Source organism: Mustelus asterias, chromosome 16 (genome assembly GCF_964213995.1).
Source record: "Mustelus asterias chromosome 16, sMusAst1.hap1.1, whole genome shotgun sequence".
In the NCBI taxonomy this organism is placed as follows: Eukaryota; Metazoa; Chordata; class Chondrichthyes; order Carcharhiniformes; family Triakidae; genus Mustelus; species Mustelus asterias.
This window is the reverse complement of record NC_135816.1, coordinates 10,062,131-10,082,071: the sequence shown is the minus strand read 5'-3', so window position 1 is coordinate 10,082,071 and position 19,941 is coordinate 10,062,131. Positions and strand designations below refer to the sequence as shown.

Genomic DNA, 19,941 nt, shown 5'->3' with positions numbered 1-19,941 from the left:
ATGGTTCTGTAGGTACAGCCACCAATGGGGGAGCGATGGAAACTGAGGATGCTTGAGAGAGCTGAACTGGAGGAGTGTGGAGATGCGGGAGGTTTTGAGACAGGGTTGGAGGGGGCTGGTTAACAGTTCAGAACTGAAAGCGTAAAAGGTGATTACATGGCCAGACAGCTGTAATAATGGAAAGCACTTGGAGCAAACCCATCGGTAATTGAAGACACAGATTGTTTAGAAAGTGTTAGTTCTGGTTTGATTTCCCCAATATATTAAAAACAGAGAGAAATCCCAAACTGCCCAAAAACAGCCGCAGGGAGAGTGAGAGACAACGCGGAACAGAGGAGAGAACTGTTCACAAATAAAATCAGCAGCAAAGCTCCTTTTAAAACAGGAAAACCCTGGGAGTTCAGTCGGAGGTTGGGATAATCCTGGAATCTTGGAGATCTTCCCTCAACGGTTCTGTCTGAGTGGGTCACACACAACGTGAAGCCTCATGCTCAGTGTCTGCAGTACGGTGTGTTTCATTGCACTCAGTACCCTTGGGATAGCTGAGAGGTGTGGGTGGGAGGGGGGGCAATAATCCAGGGAGCCCCTCCCCCACCCCCGCTACTCCTGCGACTACAAACGGGCAGCACACTGCTCCTTAACCTGTCCTGTCAGCAGATCTCAGTCACTGCTCCCTGCCTGTCTGTAATGGCTCTGAGGGTGAATGGAGGCAAAACCTGGGGGTGGGGGAAGGGGGGTGTGTGAGGAGGACAGAGAGAGAGGTATAGACAAAGGAGAAGAGAGATACAGAGCGACATAGTGACAGACACAGAGACAAAGAGAGAGTTTGAGACATGAGAGAGACAGAGGCAAAGAGAGAGAGGCTACTTTCTCAGAAGACGAAGGAAATTTGGCATGTCAGCTACGACTCTCACCAACTTTTACAGATGCACCATAGAAAGCATTCTTTCTGTTTGTATCACAGCTTGGTATGGCTCCTGCTCTGCCCAAGACCACAAGAAACTACAAAAGGTCATGAATGTAGCCCAATCCATCACGCAAACCAGCCTCCCATCCATTGACTCTGTCTACACTTCCTGCTGCCTCGGCAAAGCAGCCAGCATAATTAAGGACCCCACGCACCCTGGACATTCCACCTTCTTCTGTCGGGAAATATATACAAAACTCTGAGGTCATGTACCAACCAATTCAAGAACAGCTTCTTCCCTGCTGCTGTCAGAATTTTGAATGGACCTACCTCGCGTTAAGTTGATCTTTCTCTACACCCTAGCTATGACTGTAACACTGCATTCTACACTCTCTCATTTCCTTCTCTAAGTACCTTATTGTCTGTATAGCGCGCAAGAAACAATACTTTTCACTGTATACTAATACATGTGACAATAATAAATCAAAAATAAGTCTCAAGAACAGAGGCATGCGAGAGAGAGAGAGGAACAGAGAGAAGTAAAGTTTATTTATCAGTCACAAGTAAGGCTTACATTAACACTGCAATGAAGTTACTCTGAAATTCCCCTAGTCGCCACTGTCCGGTGCCTGTTCAGGTTAATGCACCCTAACCAGCACGTCTTTCAGAACATGGGAGGAAATCAGAGCACCTGGAGGAAACCCACGCAGACATGGGGAGAATGTGCAGTCTCCACACAGACAATGATCCAAGTCGGGAACCGAACCCAGGTCCTTGGCGCTGTGAGGCAGCAGTGCTAACCATTGTGCCACCGTGCTGCCCACTGGTGGGAGAGTGAGAGACAGACAGACAGAGAGAAAGAGAGAGAGTGAGAGTCAGGAATGGAAAGAAGGATTGAGAGATGACACATGGATCCCAAGCCGAAAGGTAAATTATGGAACTGGAGACAATTGCTTACCCTGACAGTTCCTTCATTTACATTTACAGAATTACGTATGTCTGACTTCTGCCTATGAGCCCAATATCCCGGCAGTCCCTCTCTCTATTATTTTGGAGCACTGGTTAAAGAAACTAAAATAATTAGAAACTAATTCATGTGACAAGGGGTAATGCAACTAAAGGTGGGATTTTCCAGCCGCACCCTGCCCGAGACAGGAAATTCCCGCCCAAGCTCATCGGATCTCTGCGTGGTCCACCAGGTTTTCTGTCCCGCCCGCTCCGATTCCCATGGCGGGTGGAACGGGAAAATTCTCCCCAATATCATTGTGGGGATTGATAATGCATGGCAGCACCCTCTGCGGTGCCCACTGCTCACCTGGAGGCCTCAAGTGGACCATCAACCAAATAACTCCTTTATAAAAAGACAATTTAGTCAATAAAGCAAGTGACAGCCCCCAGGGGCACGGTGACAGAGGACAAATATTAAAGGAACCATCACCAAATTAAATCAGGATATCATTCTGTGACTGATGAAGCATTGGCTGTGTAAGGCCTGGAGTGTGCCAGTGGACACTGCCAGTGGACACCTCCAGTGGGCACTGCCAGTGGACAACTCCAGTGGACACTGCCAGTGGACACCTCCATTGGACACTGTGAAGAGATTTCCAGTAGGAACTGCCAGTGGACACCTCCAGTGGACACTGCAAGTGGACAACTCCAGTGGACACTACCAGTGGACAACTCCAGTGGACACTGCCAGTGGACACTGCGTGCTTCCTCTCCTGGGACACCCAACCACAAACATATCCAGGAAGAGAGGCTGACAGTTGGGCCAGATGACCTCGCTTGACCGCTGTTATCTGGACCTGTTGATGGCCAACTCAGTAAGAAGTCCCACAACACCAGGTTAAAGTCCAACAGGTTTATTTAGTAGCACATGGTCCATATACCTCTATTCTCTGCCTATTCATGTATCTAACCAGATGCCTCTTGAACATTGTTATAGAATCTGCTTCCACCACCTCCTCCGGCAGCTCATTCCAGGCATTCACCACCCTCTGTGTGAAAAACTTCCACCTTACACCTCTTTTAAACCTTCCCCTTCTCACTGTCAACCTACGCCCCCAAGTAATTGACCCTCTGACCCTGGGAAAAAGACTGACTATCCACTCTATTCAAGCCTGTCATAATCTTGTAAACCTCTATCAGGTCCCCCCTCATCCTCCAACACTCCAATGAAAACAGTCCAAGTTTGTTCAACCTTTCTTCATAGTCCATAATCCTCCAAACCAGGCAACATCCTGAGAAATCTCTTCTGCACCCTTTCCAATGCATCAACATCCTCCCGGTAGTGTGGCAACCACTATACAGTGAATAGTGAAATAGTGTATAGCATAGACAGTGAAAAGTATTGTTTCTTGCACGCTATACAGACAAAGCATACCGTTCATAGAGAAGGAAGGGAGAGGGTGCAGAATGTAGCGTTACAGTCATAGCTAGGATGCAGAGAAAGATCAACTTAGTACGAGGTAGGTCCATTCAAAATCTGATGGCAGCAGGTAAGGAGCTGTTCTTGAGTCGGTTGGTACGTGACCTCAGACTGCTCCCTCTCCAGAGCCACCTGGCCTCAAATGTAGCCATGGTAGCGGGGCAGACAGACAGGCCTGACAGACCCCTCGACTGCCCATTGTCTGGAGCTGTTAATGGCCACCTCAACCAGGCCCTCTTCCATCCTCCCTCCTTCCTCCTCCCTCCCTCCTCTTCCCTGCCCCCTCCTCACTTCCCCCTTCCTCCCTCCTCCCTCCTCCCCCCTCCTCCCTCCTCCCCCCTCCTCCCTCCTTCCCCCTCCTCCCTCCTCCCCCCTCCTCCCTCCTCCCCCCTCCCCCCTCCTCCCTCCTCCCTCCTCCCTCCCCCCTCCCCCCACTTGGTTGAGTCTCTCTTTATAAGTGTTCGAGGTACTTATTTAACCCAATGCCCTCAGCTGCAAATCTTAACAATTTAATTAACATGTCATTAGCAAGAGACGCAAAGACGGAGGAAGAGAGAGAGACAGGGAGGGAAAGAGAGGGACAGAAAAGAGGGAGAAAGAGTGAGTGTGTGTGAGAGAGAGAGAGAGAGAGAAGAATAAACAAAAGGAAACCTTGCCAGGACTTGTCTCTCCTTCTTCACTGCCGCCTGGTTTTCACTTTTCCACTCAGTATTTCTATCTTGGGGAGTTTCTCTTCACAGACATTCCCTGATCGGAGCTGGACAATTCTAGTCCATTCTGCTCTCATTTCACATTCGCTGCTGCTGCGGGATTTTGCGAGTGTATTTTTTAAGCTGGTATTTGGGATGTTGGTGACCTTTTCAGTTCTGTATGAAGTGTCCACTCTCAGTAAGTCCAGCATGGGACTGGAGGCGCACGTAGACCCAGGCTGGATGGGACAGCATGGGGTGTGTCTCGCAGTTGACCATTTTCTGGTGTTGCCTCCTTTATGTAATTCTTGAAGAAATCAATGCCATAAACCCACAATCTCAGCATAGCAAATCTAGACATACAGAGAAAGGTGAGTGAGGAGAGAGAGAGATACAGACAAAGTGGCAACGCAGGTGGAGAATGTAGTCAAGAAGGCATACGGCATGCTTGCCTTCATTGGCCGGGGCATTGAGTATAAAAATTGGCAGGTCATGCTGCAGCTGTACAGAACCTTAGTTAGGCCACATTTGGAATATTGTGTACAATTCTGGTCGCCACACTACCAGAAGGATGTGGATGTTCTGGAGAGGATCCAGAAGAGGTTTACCAGGATGTTGCCTGGTCTGGAGGGTATTAGCTACGAGGAAAGGATGGATAAATTCAATTTGTTCTCACTGGAATGATGGAGGTTGAGGGGTGACCTGATAGAGGTTTACAAGATTACGAGTGGCATGGACAGAGTGGATAGTCAGATGCTCTTTCCTAGGGTAGAAAAGTCAAGTATTAGGGGACATAGGTTTAAGGTGCGTGGGGAAAAGTTTAGAGGAGATGCGTGAGGCAAGTTTTTTACACAGAGGGTGGTGAATGTCTGGAACGTGCTGCCCGGGGAGGTGGTGGGAGCAGGTACGATAGCGGCATTTAAGGGGCAACTAGACAAATACATGAATAGGATGGGAATGGAAGGATACGGACGCTGTAAGTGCATACAGTTTTAGTTTAGTTAGGGCATCATGATTGGCTTGGAGGGCCAAAGGGCCTGTTCCTGTGCTATACTGTTCTTTGTTCTTTGAAGGTGACAGAAACCGAGAGAGGGGAGTGCTGCACTGTCAGAGGTACCATTCTCCAGGCGAGACGTCAAACTGGAATCATATCAATCCTGCCAGATGGATATAAAATATCTCAAGAACAACCCTCAAGGAGCTTGACACCATCCAGGACAAGACAGTCCGCTTGATCTTTTGACAAACATTCACTCCTTCCACCACCAATGCTCAGTAGCAGCAGTGTGTACTATCTACAAGCTGCATTGCAGGAACTCACCAAGGTTCCTTAGGCAGCACCTTCCAAATCCACGACCACTTCCATATAGAAGGACAAGGGCAGCAGATACATGGGAACACCACCACCAGCAAGTTCCCCTCCAAGTCACTCACCATCCTGACTTGAAAATATATCGCTGTTCCTTCGCTGCCATTGGGTCGAAATCCTGGAACTCCCACCCTAACAGCACTGTGGGTGTACCTACCAAGAATGGACTGCAGTGGTTCAAGAAGGCAGCTCACCACCACATTTTTTTTGATTTGCTCAAGGTATGGACAGCACGGTGGCACAGCGGTTAGCACTGCTGCCTCACAGTGCCAGGGACCCTGGTTCAGTAACGGCCTTGGATCGCTGTCTGTGTGGAGTTTGCACATTCTCCCCATGTCTGCATGGGTTTCCTCCGGGTGCTCTGGTTTCCTACCACAGTCCAAAGATGTGTGTGTTAGTTTGATTAGTCATGCTAAATTGACCCTAGTGTTAGGGGATTAGCAGGGTAAATATGTGGGGTTACGGGAATAAGATCTGGGTGGGGTTGTGGTTGGAGCAGACTCGATAGGCCGAATGGCCTCCTTCTGCACTGTAGGATTCTATGATTCTATGTGGGCATCGCCGGCTTGGCAGCATTTATTGCTCATCCTTAATTGCCCTTGTGGAGGCAGTTATGTGTCAACCACATTGCTGTGGCTCTGGAGTCACATGTAGGCCAGACCGGGTAAGTACAGCAGATTTCCTTCCCTAAAGGATATTAGTGAACCAGATGCGTTTTTCCAACAATCGACAATGGTTTCATGGTCATCAGTAGACTTTTACTGAATTGAAATTACATCATCTGCCGTGATGGGATTCGAACACTGGCCCCCAGACCCTGGGGCGTATCCGGATTATAGCTCCGACGAGGGGTCATCCAGACTCGAAATGTTGGCTCTATTCTCTCTCCACAGAGGCTGTCAGACCTGCGGAGATTTTCCAGTGCTTTCTGTTTATGTACCTGGGTTACTAGTTCAGTGACCACAATGCCCCCCTCCCCCCCCTCCCCGCGCCCCCCCGCAGCTAGGCCAGCCCTTATTACCCATCTTTAATTGCCCTTCTCAAGGACCTAGCCAGCAAGTCTCACAACCCTTGGAAAAACGAATGATGTTCTAACCATTCCAGACCCCAGTGTTTCTGTCCAATTATTTTTACTGGGACATCAACAAAACTCACAAATTCTACACCCCTTGATGAGTGAGTCTGTCAGTTTAAACTTTATAAAAATGTCTATAAGATTATGAGAGGCATGTACAGAATGGATAGCCTGAAGCTTTTTCCAGGGTGGAAGAGACATTTACTAGGGGGCATAGGTTTAAGATGCGAGGGGGAAGGTTTAAAGGAGATGTCCGAGGCAGGTTTTTTACACAGAGGGTGGTGGGTGCCTGGAACTCGCTGCCGGGGGAGGTAGTGGAAGCGGATACAATAATGACTTTTAAGTGGCGTCTTGACAAATACATGAATGGGATGGGAATAGAGGGATATGGTCCCCGGAAGGGTAGGGGGGGTGGTTTTAGTTCAGTCGGGCAGCATGGTCGGTGCAGGCTTGGAGGGCCGAAGGGCCTGTTCCTGTGCTGTAATTTTCTTTGTTCTTTCTTCTTTGTTCTATCCGAAAAGAGACAGATTTGGATAGAGAGACGAAAAAACAGGAGAGGGATGGGTGAAAGAGAAAGAAAAATAGAGAGAGAGAAAAGAGTTAGACAAAGTGAGAGGCTGCTTAGAGGGAAAGAGCAGGCAGGAGAGAGAGGGAAGGAAAAAGAGGAGGAAAGAGAGAGAGAGAGAGCGAGAGCAAGGGGGAGACATCAAAAGAAGAGACTGAAAAAGAGAGATATCAAGAAAAGCAGATAGAGTGAAAATTAGAAATGAAAAGATGGTAAAAGGGATCCAGAGAAATGAGGAGGGATGGAAAGACAGTGAGAGGAGAAGGATGAGACAGTGGGAATGTGAGGAAGGAGAAAAGGGGTTGATGGAGGGGGAGTGTGGAGAGGCAGGCGCTTCCTTCTGGGCTTTGGTCACAGTGGAAAATCCAATTCCTGTTCTGGGAATGGGAAAAGGGTTTGTTGGCAGATGGCCCCATCTAGTGTCCAAGCTGCTCGGTGCAGTGCAGGTGAGATAAACATCCCTCTGTTCCACAGAAAACTCCCTTCATCCACACACAGATCAAACCGCTCAGTTTTACAGAAGCTTCATCGAGCTGCCTCAGCAGCGGGGCCCTGGGAAACTGCCTCATCCCGGAGTCAGGGGGCTCTGCGTTCAACTCCTACTAAAGAGAGCAGGGAATAAAATCCAAGCAGACATTCCCAAGTGCAGTACTGAGGGAGTGCCGCACTGTCAGAGGGTCAGTACTGAGGGAGTGCTGCACTGTCAGAGGGTCAGTGCTGAGGGAGTGCTGCACTGTCAGAGGGTCAGTACTGAGGGAGTGCTGCACTGTCAGAGGGTCAGTACTGAGGGAGTGCTGCACTGTCAGAGGGTCAGTACTGAGGGAGTGCAGCACTGTCAGAGGGTCAGTACTGCGGGAGTGCTGCATTGTCAGAGGGTTAGTACTGAGGGAGTGCCGCACTGTCAGAGGGTCAGTACTGAGGGAGTGCCGCACTGTCAGAGGGTCAGTGCTGAGGGAGTGCCGCACTGTCAGAGGGTCAGTACTGAGAGAGTGCTGCACTGTCAGAGGGTCAGTACTGCAGGAGTGCTGCACTGTCAGAGGGTCAGTACTGAGGGAGTGCTACACTGTCAGAGGGTCAGTACTGAGGGAGTGCTGCACTGTCAGAGGGTCAGTACTGAGGGAGTGCTGCACTGTCAGAGGGCAGTACTGAGGGAGTGCTGCACTGTCAGAGGGTCAGTGCTGAGGGAGTGCTGCACTGTCAGAGGGTCAGTACTGAGGGAGTGCTGCACTGTCAGAGGGTCAGTACTGAGGGAGTGCTGCACTGTCAGAGGGTCAGTACTGAGGGAGTGCCGCACTGTCAGAGGGGCAGTACTGAGGGAGTGCTGCACTGTCAGAGGGTCAGTACTGAGGGAGTGCTGCACTGTCAGAGGGTCAGTACTGAGGGAGTGCTGCACTGTCAGAGGGCAGTACTGAGGGAGTGCCGCACTGTCAGAGGGTCAGTACTGAGGGAGTGCTGCACTGTCAGAGGGTCAGTGCTGAGGGAGTGCTGCACTGTCAGAGGGTCAGTACTGAGGGAGTGCTGCACTGTCAGAGGGTCAGTGCTGAGGGAGTGCTGCACTGTCAGAGGGTCAGTACTGAGGGAGTGCTGCATTGATGGAGGGGTAATGCTGAGGGAGTGCCAATCACCTTAAATCTGTGCTCTCTGTTTCTCGATGCCTTTGCCAGTGGGTACGGTGTCTCCCTGTGTGGTGAACCATCGTTGGTTCACCACTGGGGTTGTTATTGTGTTACTGTTGGGCTAGGGTGTTGTTGTTATGGGGGTTGTACTATGTTGTTGGGATAGGGTGTTTACCTGTCCTAAGTGTTATCATGGCACACTCCAGTGGGGTCCCGCCTCCGGTGGCAGGGTATAAGACCCCCTGCTCTGGCAGGACCCCTTCAGTCTGAACGGGTGAATTTGTGTTAGTAGTTTCATTGTTAATGTATTAAAGCCTTCAGTACGAAAGCCTTGTTTCCGGGTGCTCATTGAGGTGCATCAATTTAATACATTAACTGAGAATATGGAGCAGATCCTAAAACCGGATCGTCTGACACTGGACCCACGTGCGGTCGGTGCAGCTAACACGTTCGAACATTGGTGGAAGTGCTTCGAGGACTACCTGGCAGCCTCGGTAGCTATCACTACGGACAGTGATAGACTCCAGGTCCTCCACGCAAGGGTAAGCGACACGATTTACCTAGCCATTCGTGCAGCTTCCACTTACCAGGGTGCCGTCGAGCTCCTAAAGAATAGGTACATTACGCCACCCAACGAGATTCACGCTCGTTATCTCCTCGCTACACGACGTCGGCAGTCGGGCGAGACCATAGAAGACTACGCCAATGAACTCCTGCAGCTTGCCAGGGCTTGTGACTGTAAGGACGTCTCCGCCGAGCAGTACATGCACGACCTCGCCCGAGACGCGTTCGTAGCAGGGGTAGGGTCCTCGTATATCAGACTTAAATTACTAGAAAAGGGGAAACTCAACTTGACCCAGGCAATGGGGATGGCCGTGAGGTTGGAGGCGGCGTCGAAGAGCTTGGCGCTGTACCCCGAGGACCACGTGCAGTCAACGTGGTTGGAGCAAGCTCTGCTCCCTCCTCGCCCCGCGAACCCGCGCTCCCAGATCGATTCGACGACGGCGGCAGCTCCAGGGGGCCAGCGATGCTATTTTTGCGGTGGGGCTAAGCATCCACGGCAGCAGTGTCCGGCAAGAACGGCAATCTGCAGCCAGTGCGGTAAAAAAGGCCACTACAGCAAAGTCTGCAGGTCCAAACCTAAAAACGGCAGTGCAGCTTGTAACCCTCCAGAACGGAGACCATCTCCTTCGGCGCTGCAGTACCCACGAGGTCCGACCACGTGCGACCTCAGGACGGCGCCATCGTGGCAAACAGAGGAGGAGGAAGACCACCAGGAGTCGCTGCGCTTGGCGCCCTCGCCCATGTGCGATTCATGGGGGCGGCCATCATGGTCCACGACGACTAGGAGCGACCAGCAGGGGTCCTCAGCATCCACATCGGCAGCATGCAGTGACGCCCAGGGGCCAACGGTGGCGTCGATCTCTCTGGATCAGACCAGGCATTTCAGACTGGAACATTCTATGATGGAGGTAAAGGTTAGTGGCAGAACTGTAAATTGTCTGTTTGACAGTGGGAGCACCGAAAGTTTCATACACCCTGAAACTGCTAAAAGGTGTGGACTCCGGGTTCTCCCTGCCAAGCAGACCATTTCCATGGCATCACAGTCCCGGTCTGTACCGATCCAAGGACGATGTATGGTAACTCTTGAGGTACAGGGCACAGTCTACGAGCAATACAGGCTCCTTGTGTTACCTCACCTTTGCGCGCCAATTCTCCTCGGACTAAATTTTATGGTCCACATGAAGAGTGTGATCCTACAGTACGGTGGGCCACTCCCTTCACTGGCCGTAGGGAACCAGCCGCAGCCTCCAAATTGCCCAAAACGCCCCGCGTGCAATCTATCCACCCTGAAGATCACGATACCATCCCTTTTTAAAAATCTGGTACCTGGCTGCAAGCCCATCGCTACTAAAAGTAGGCGTTACAGCGCTGAGGACCGGATCTTTATTAGATCTGAGGTTCAGCGGCTCCTCAAGGAAGGGATCATACAGGCCAGTGCTAGTCCGTGGAGAGCGCAGGTCGTGGTAGTCAAAAGCGGGAACAAACCTCGGATGGTCATCGACTATAGTCAGACCATTAATAGATACACGCAGCTGGATGCGTATCCTCTCCCGCGCATTTCTGATATGGTCAATCAGATTGCGCAGTACCGAGTGTTTTCTACCATAGACCTTAAGTCCGCCTACCATCAACTCCCCATCCGCCCAGAGGACCGACAATATACGGCCTTTGAGGCGGATGGTCGTCTATACCAATTCCTCAGGGTTCCATTTGGTGTCACCAATGGGGTCTCGGTCTTCCAGCGTGCTATGGACCGAATGGTGGACCAGAACGGGTTGCGGGCTACCTTCCCGTACCTGGATAACGTCACCATCTGCGGCCATGACCAGCAGGACCATGACACGAATCTCCAACACTTTCTGCGCACTGCATCTCGCCTGAATCTGACCTATAACAGGGAGAAGTGCGTATTCCGTACGCGTAAGTTAGCCATCCTCGGATACGTGGTGGAAAACGGGGTCATTGGCCCTGATCCTGACCGTATGCGACCACTCACTGAACTTCCCTTGCCCGCTAGCACGAAAGCACTCAGGAGATGCCTCGGGTTCTTTTCGTACTATGCACAGTGGGTCCCCAACTATGCGGACAAAGCTCGTCCGCTCATTAAGTCCACGACCTTCCCACTTACGCCGGAGGCCCAATTGGCCTTCAAGGTTTTGAAAAGCGACATTTCGAAAGCCACGATGCACGCGGTGGATGAATCCATCCCCTTCCAGGTGGAGAGTGATGCATCTGATTTCGCCCTAGCCGCCACACTAAACCAGGCAGGCAGGCCCGTCGCGTTTTTTTCCCGCACCCTTCAAGGCCCCGAAATTCGGCACTCAGCGGTGGAGAAGGAGGCTCAGGCCATTGTGGAGGCAGTCAGACACTGGCGCCATTACCTGGCAGGTAAGCGGTTCACCCTGATCACGGATCAACGATCCGTGGCGTTTATGTTTAGTAACACGCAGAGGGGCAAGATCAAGAACGATAAGATCTTGCGGTGGAGAATTGAGCTCTCCACCTATAATTACGATATTATGTATCGTCCAGGGAAGCTCAATGAGCCCTCGGATGCCCTCTCGCGCGGAACATGCGCCATCATGCAGGAGGACCGCTTGAAGGCTCTCCACAATGATCTGTGTCATCCTGGAGTCACCAGACTCTACCACTTCATAAAAGCCCGCAACCTACCCTACTCGGTGGAGGAGGTCAGGTCAGTTACTAGAAGTTGTCGGATTTGCGCAGAATGCAAACCACACTTTTATCGACCAGACCGGGCACATTTGGTCAAGGCCACTCGCCCTTTTGAGAGGCTGAGTGTAGATTTTAAGGGCCCCCTTCCCTCAACGGATCGGAATGTCTATTTTCTTAACATAATAGACGAATTTTCCCGGTTTCCGTTTGTTTTCCCCTGTGCGGACACGTCGACTGCCACCGTCATCAAGGCATTCAGTGAGCTTTTTACCCTGTTCGGGTACCCCTGCTATATTCATAGCGACAGGGGCTCGTCGTTCATGAGCAACGACTTGAGGCAATTCCTGCTCTCATTCGGGATTGCCTCTAGTAGAACCACGAGCTACAACCCTAGGGGTAACGGACAGGTGGAAAGGGAGAATGCTACAGTCTGGAAGGCTGTCCTACTGGCACTGAAATCCAAGGGCCTTCCAGTCTCCCGGTGGCAGGAGGTCCTTCCAAATGCGCTCCATTCTATCCGCTCCCTCCTGTGTACGGCAACCAATGCTACTCCCCACGAGAGGATGTTCTCATTCCCTCGGAAGTCGTCCTCGGGGACCTCATTGCCAGCCTGGTTGACGTACCCAGGACCCGTCCTTCTGCGGCGCCATGTGAGGGCTCGCAAGTCCGACCCCTTGGTCGAACCGGTCCAACTCCTCCACGCCAACCCTCAGTATGCCTATGTGGCATATCCTGACGGGCGAGAGGACACTGTCTCCATTAGAGACCTGGCGCCCGCAGGGGACGTAGCAACTCCTGTCGCTCCTATTCCCCCAGTCACAGATCCACTACTCCTCATTACTTCCCTAGACGTGGCGCGGTCAGCACCGGGACCAGTGCATAACACTTTTACTCCCATGTACAGCTTGCCTGAGACTCGGAGATCGGCGCCACCATCATCACCACCACCACCACCACCAAACGTTCCAGGATCCCCTGCACCATCGCCTCATCAGGGCCGGCCGGCCCGGGAGTCTTTGAGGGGACAGCCAGATGTTGCTTTGAGAGAGCCACCGCAAGCACCTGCTCCGGTTTCGCAACCGGTGTTGAGAAGATCGCAGCGTCGGTGTGGTCCTCCAGACCGTCTGGACTTGTGAATCCTGTTATTTTTTTTTGTCATTGTCTGTTTTCATCCACCCCGCCACCTTTGGTTCCTAAAGGAGGGGTGAATGTGGTGAACCATCGTTGGTTCACCACTGGGGTTGTTATTGTGTTACTGTTGGGCTAGGGTGTTGTTGTTATGGGGGTTGTACTATGTTGTTGGGATAGGGTGTTTACCTGTCCTAAGTGTTATCATGGCACACTCCAGTGGGGTCCCGCCTCCGGTGGCAGGGTATAAGACCCCCTGCTCCGGCAGGACCCCTTCAGTCTGAACGGGTGAATTTGTGTTAGTAGTTTCATTGTTAATGTATTAAAGCCTTCAGTACTAAAGCCTTGTTTCCGGGTGCTCATTGAGGTGCATCACCCTGTTCACACTGTCCAGACCCTGACACCCTCTCCAAACCTTTCACGCCCTTCCTAATGGATGGACTCAATACACCAGGAGAGGCTGAACCAATGTTTGACAAGCATACATATGAACAGACCAATCAGGAGCCGGAATCAGCCATTCAGCCCCTCAAGCCTGCTTCACCATTCAATAAGATGATGGCTGATCTGTTTGTGGTCTGAAGTCCACACTGCGCCTACCCCGATATCCTTTCATTAGTCAGAAATCTATCTACCTCTGCCTTCAAAATATACGTTGTCCCCCATCTCCACCACTCTCTGCGGGAGAGAATTCCAAAGATTCGTGACCCACCAAGAGAGGGGATTTCTCCTCATCTCCACCTCAAATAGGAGACACCCTTATTTGAAATCTATGCCCCCTGTAGTTCAATCCTCTCGTGTTCTCTCAGCATCCACCCTGACAAGTCCCCTCATGTTTCAATAAGATCACCTCTCAGTCTGCTAAACTCCTTCTGGACCCAGCCTGTCCAACCCTTCCTCATTGGATAACCCCCTCATCTCAGCAATCAGTGAGAGAACCTTCTCTGAACATTTTCTAACACATTGTTACATTCTTTCTTCAAAATGGGAACCAAAACTGGACATGGTGCCCCCAGATGTGGCTTCATTTGTACATGATGTGGAGATGCCGGCGTTGGACTGGGGTAAACACAGTAAGAAGTCTCACAACACCAGGTTAAAGTCCAACAGGTTTATTTGGTAGCACAAGCCACTCGCTTTTGGAGCATTGCCCCTTCATCAGTTGAGTGGGCCCCTTCATCAGGTGAGCCACTCACCTGATGAAGGGGCAGCGCTCCGAAAGCTAGTGACTTGTGCTACCAAATAAACTTGTTGGACTTTAACCTGGTGTTGTGAGATTTCTTACTTCATTTGTACAACCACAGCAAAACGTTCCTGCTTCTATATTTCATTCCCCCTCACACTAAATTACAACCTTCCATTCGCCTTCCTAATCACTTGCTGTACCTGCATACTAACCTTTCCTGATTCATCTACCAGAACGCCCAGGTCCCTCTGTACCTCAGAGCTCTGCAATCTCCCTCCATTTAAATAATTTGCTGTTTTTTTTATTCTTCCTGCCAAGGTGACAAGTTTCTCCACATTATACTCCATCATCTGCCCACTCACCTAACTGAGATACTTTGCAGACTCCTTATGTCCTCCTCACAACTTACTTTCCAACCTATCTTTGTGTCATCAGCAAATTTAGCGACTGTACATTCAGTCCCTTCGTCCACATCATTGACATTGATCTAAATTGTGAATTGTTTGGGACCCAGCAAAGGGCCCTGTGGCACTCCATTCAGTACATCTTGCCAACTCAAAAATTACCCATTTATGCCTACTCTTTGTTTCCTGTTAGCTAACCAATCCTCCACCCATGCTAATGTGTCACTCCCTACAGCATGAGATCTTATTTTTGAAGTTACATTTGACATGGCACTTTATCAAATATCTTCTGGAAATCTAAGTGCAGCACATTCACAGGTTCCCCTTCATCCACATTCCTTGTTACTTCCACAAAGAATTCCAATAAGCTAGTCAAGCACAATTTCTCTTTCACAAAACCATGATGACTCTGTCTTACTGAATTCAGATTTTCTAAGTGCCCCGCTACAACATCCTTAAAAAAAAGATTCCAGTGGTTTCCCTACAACAGATGTTGAGTTAACTGGCCAGAAGCTTCCTGTTTTCTGTCTCTCTCCTTTCCTGAATAGGAGCATCACGGTGGCACAGTGGTTAGCACTGCTGCCTCACAGCGCCAGAGACCCAGGTTTGGTTCCTGGCTTGGGTCACTGTCTGTGTGGAGTTTGCACGTTCTCCCCGTGTCTGCGTGGGTTTCCTCCGGGTGCTCCGGTTTCCTCCCACAGACCAAAGATGTGTGGGTTAGGTGGATTAGAACATAGAACATAGAACATTACAGCGCAGAACAGGCCCTTCGGCCCACGATGTTGCACCGACCAGTTAAAAAAAAAACTGTGACCCTCCAACCTAAACCAATTTCTTTTCGTCCATGAACCTATCTACAGAATAGAGGCATGGACTATTTTCTAAACGGTGACAAAATTCATAATGCTAAAGTGCAAAGGGACTTGGGAGTCCTAGTCCAGGATTCTCTAAAGGTAAACTTGCAGGTTGAGTCCGTAATTAAGAAAGCAAATGTAATGTTGTCATTTATCTCAAGAGGCTTGGAATACAAAAGCAGGGATGTACTTCTGAGGCTTTATAAAGCACTGGTTAGGCCCCATTTGGAGTACTGTGAGCAATTTTGGGCCCCACACCTCAGGAAGGACATACTGGCACTGGAGCGGGTCCAGCGGAGATTCACACGGATGATCCCAGGAATGGTAGGCCTGACATACGATGAACGTCTGAGGATCGTGGGATTATATTCATTGGAGTTTAGGAGGTTGAGGGGAGATCTGATAGAAACTTACAAGATAATGAACGGCTTAGATAGGATGGACGTAGGGAAGTTGTTTCCATTAACAGGGGAGACTAGGACGCGGGGGCACAGCCTTAGAATAAAAGGGAGTCACTTTAGAACAGAGATGAGGAGAAATTTCTTCAGCCAGAGAGTGGTGGGTCTGTGGAATTCATTGCCACAGAGGGCTGTGGAGGCCGAGACGTTGAGCGTCTTCAAGACAGAAATTGATAAATTCTTGATTTCTCGAGGAATTAAGGGCTATGGGGAGAGAGCGGGTAAATGGAGTTGAAATCAACCATGATTGAATGGTGGAGTGGACTCGATGGGCCGAATGGCCTTACTTCCGCTCCTATGTCTTATGGTCTTATGGTCTTAAACGCCCCCAAACTAGGCGCATTTACTACTGATGCTGGCAGGGCATTCCAATCCCTCACCACCCTCTGGGTAAAGAACCTACCCCTGACATCGGTTCTATAACTATCCCCCCTCAATTTAAAGCCATGCCCCCTCGTGCTGGATTTCTCCATCAGAGGAAAAAGGCTATCACTATCCACCCTATCTAAACCTCTAATCATCTTATATGTTTCAATAAGATCCCCTCTTAGCCGCCGCCTTTCCAGCGAAAACAATCCCAAATCCCTCAGCCTCTCCTCATAGGATCTCCCCTCCATACCAGGCAACATCCTGGTAAACCTCCTCTGCACCCTCTCCAAAGCCTCCACATCCTTCCTGTAATGTGGGGACCAGAACTGCACACAGTACTCCAAGTGCGGCCGCACCAGAGTTGTGTACAGTTGCAACATAACGCTACGACTCCTAAATTCAATCCCCCTACCAATAAACGCCAAGACACCATATGCCTTCTTAACAACCTTATCCACTTGATTCCCAACTTTCAGGGATCTATGCACACATACACCTAGATCCCTCTGCTCCTCCACACTATTCAAAGTCCTCCCGTTAGCCCTATACTCAACACATCTGTTATTCCTACCAAAGTGAATTACCTCACACTTCTCCGCATTAAACTCCATCCGCCACCTCTCGGCCCAACTTTGCAACCTGTCTAAGTCTTCCTGCAAACTACGACACCCTTCCTCACTGTCTACCACACCACCGACTTTGGTGTCATCAGCAAATTTGCTAATCCACCCAACTATACCCTCATCCAGATCATTAATAAATATTACAAACAGCAGTGGCCCCAAAACAGATCCCTGAGGTACACCACTTGTAACCGCACTCCATGATGAATATTTACTATCAACCACCACCCTCTGTTTCCTATCCGCTAGCCAATTCCTGATCCAATTTCCTAGATCACCCCCAATCCCATACATCTGCATTTTCTGCAGAAGCCTACCATGGTGAACCTTATCAAACGCCTTACTAAAATCCATATATACCACGTCCACTGCCTTGCCCCCATCCACCTCCTTGGTCACTTTCTCAAAAAACTCAATAAGGTTAGTAAGGCACGACCTACCTGCCACAAAACCATGCTGACTATCACCTATCAATTCATTACTCTCCAAATAACTATAAATCCTATCCCTTATAATTTTTTCCAACATCTTGCCGACAGTGAGACTCACCGGTCTATAATTCCCGGGGAAGTCTCTGTTCCCCTTCTTAAACAATGGGACAACATTCGCTAACCTCCAATCTTCTGGTACTATACCAGAGGCCAACGACGACCTGAAGATCAGAGCCAGAGGCTCTGCAATCACTTCTCTTGCCTCCCAGAGAATCCTTGGATAAATCCCATCCGGACCAGGGGATTTATCTATTTTCAGACCCTCCAGAATATCCTGCACATCCTCCTTATCAACTGTAATACTGTCTATTCTACTCCCTTGCAACCCAGTGTCCTCCTCAGCTATATTCATGATTGGCCATGCTAAATTGACCCTTAGTGTCAGGGGGACTAGCTAGGGTAAATGCATTGGGTTGTGGGATAGGGCCTGGGTGGGATTGTAGTCGGTGTGGACTCGATGAGCTGAGTGGCCTCTTTCTGCACTGTATGATTCTATGAATCTAATAGAGGAGTTACGTTTTCCAATCTGACGGGACGTTTCCAAAATCTAGGGAGTTTTAGAAAATTAAAACCGATAGATCCACAATCTCAGCAGCCACTTCATTTCAGATTCTGGGATGAAGTCTATCTGGACCTGGGGACTTGTCAGCTTTTAGTTCAAATAATTTTCTCTGTACCTTTTCCCTGGTGATTGTAATTCTTTTAAATTCCTCCCTCTCCTTCATCTCCTGATTGACACTTATTTCTGGGATGTTATTTGTATCCTCTACAGCGGTTCATATATTTTGAGTGGTGCACTTCATTGTCACACTTTCAAACTCTGTGGCATTTACAGTTTTTGGAATTGGACCCTGTGTAGACCCAAGTCTCGGCCATGAAAACAGATCAGGAAACACAGCTCTTTCCCCTGGTTTCTGTGGCTATTACTCATCTTTCATTCCCTCACCCTGCAGTATAAATATCTCCCACTTTCTATGCCTTTTAGCTTTGACAAAGGGTCATCTGGACCTGAAACATCAGCTCTTTTCTCTCCTTACAGATGCTGCCAGACCTGCTGAGATTTTCCAGTGTTTTCTCTTTTGGTTTCAGGAAACACAGTGGCTCCTAACAGAGAAATACTTACAGAGAACACAGACAGATGTTGAAATCTGGATAGCATGCAGAACGAACGTGACTGTGTAAGTTTGTGTACAGACCATTAATCCAACAAGATAAATTGTGCCTGTTTCTGTTAGTAACCTGTTCATGCGGAGACCTAGTGTCCTAGGAAGGAATGTCAACACCAACCAGCCAGCTATTCAGAGTGACCTCCGTATGACAAGAGTCCCATGATGTTAATAGAGAGGTTGGAAAGTCCTTGTTGGACATTGGTAAATAAACACTGCTACTCACTGAGAGAGTGTCACACTGTCAGAGGTGCTGCCTGATAAAGGAGACCTTAACCCAAGGCACCGCCTTCCTTCTCAAGAGGAACTCAAAGATTCGATGGCCACGACTTTGAAGAAATCCAGAGGAATTCCCTCTTGGTTCCTGCCCAATGTTTATTCCACAGCTAACATCAATAAACAGATTCTCTGTTCATTCCCTCATTGTGGGAGCTTCCTGTGTGTATATTGCTGCCACATTTCTGAGAGAGAGAGGGAGAGAGAGAGACTGGGGAACAAAGAGAGTGAGTGAGAGAATGGGGCAAAAAGAGAGAGAATAAATGTGAAACAAAGAGAGAGAGACTGAGGAACTGAGGGAGTGAGAGAGAGAATGTGGGACAGAGTGAGATTGGGGAACAGAGAGATTGAGAGAGAGAGAGTGGGGGACAGAGAGAAAGAGACTGGGGACCAGAGGGAGTAAGAGAGAGAATGTGGGACAGAGAGAGAGAGAGACTGGGGAACAGAGAGATTGAGAGAGTGGGAGACAGAGAGAGAGAGAGAATGGGGAGGAGAGAGAAAGAGGGAGAGAGAGAGACTAGGGGACTTACCAACCTACTCTGTAAGAGTAATGTCCAGATTTCTTTTGATAATTTAATTTGCTTAGGAATCTTTTCAAATGAAATAAAGAATGTCTCCACATCCCTTTCCTCAAACATTGGAAGAGCTTGCATAAAAGTTAAAAATCGTGATAATATAATCAGAGACTAGTTTTAAGGCCAATTAAATTGGATATCCTAAATTAAAGAATTGGGCATATTAAAATCAAACACAGTCAAACCTTGGGCAGGCCAGACTTGACTATGGCCAAATATACAAAGACACAGGAACATGTCTGGGCCTGTTCCATCAATCACCCATCAAAGATCTCGCCTACTGAGACCCAGCAGGAGGTCATTGCATTCCATTGAAATGCATCGGCCTATTGTTAGAAGCCCAGATCAGGCCAGACTTTCTGTCACCTAAAGTTCCTGCAGTTACCTTATCTGACAACAGGTTATATGTAAGCGACAGCATGGAGATGGACACCTGGGGGAGGGTCCGAGGGTCCCAGTGTCCTGTCAGGCAGACATCAAGAAACCCACTGGGTATTGGGACCCCCTCCCGGGACCTCACCG

The 19,941-nt window shown here is 49.5% G+C and overlaps 1 protein-coding gene across 1 annotated transcript in view; it reads right to left on the bottom strand.

Moving 5' to 3' along the window:
- The window catches only part of LOC144505445 (protein NDNF-like), a 43,104-nt gene extending 24,210 nt beyond the window's left edge, over positions 1-18,894 (bottom strand). Inside the window, exon 1 of the mRNA XM_078231548.1 lies at positions 18,795-18,894. The gene's annotated coding sequence lies outside the window, so the exon portion shown is untranslated. The remainder of the gene's footprint in view (positions 1-18,794) is intronic.
- Positions 18,895-19,941: the final 1,047 nt, after the last annotated feature.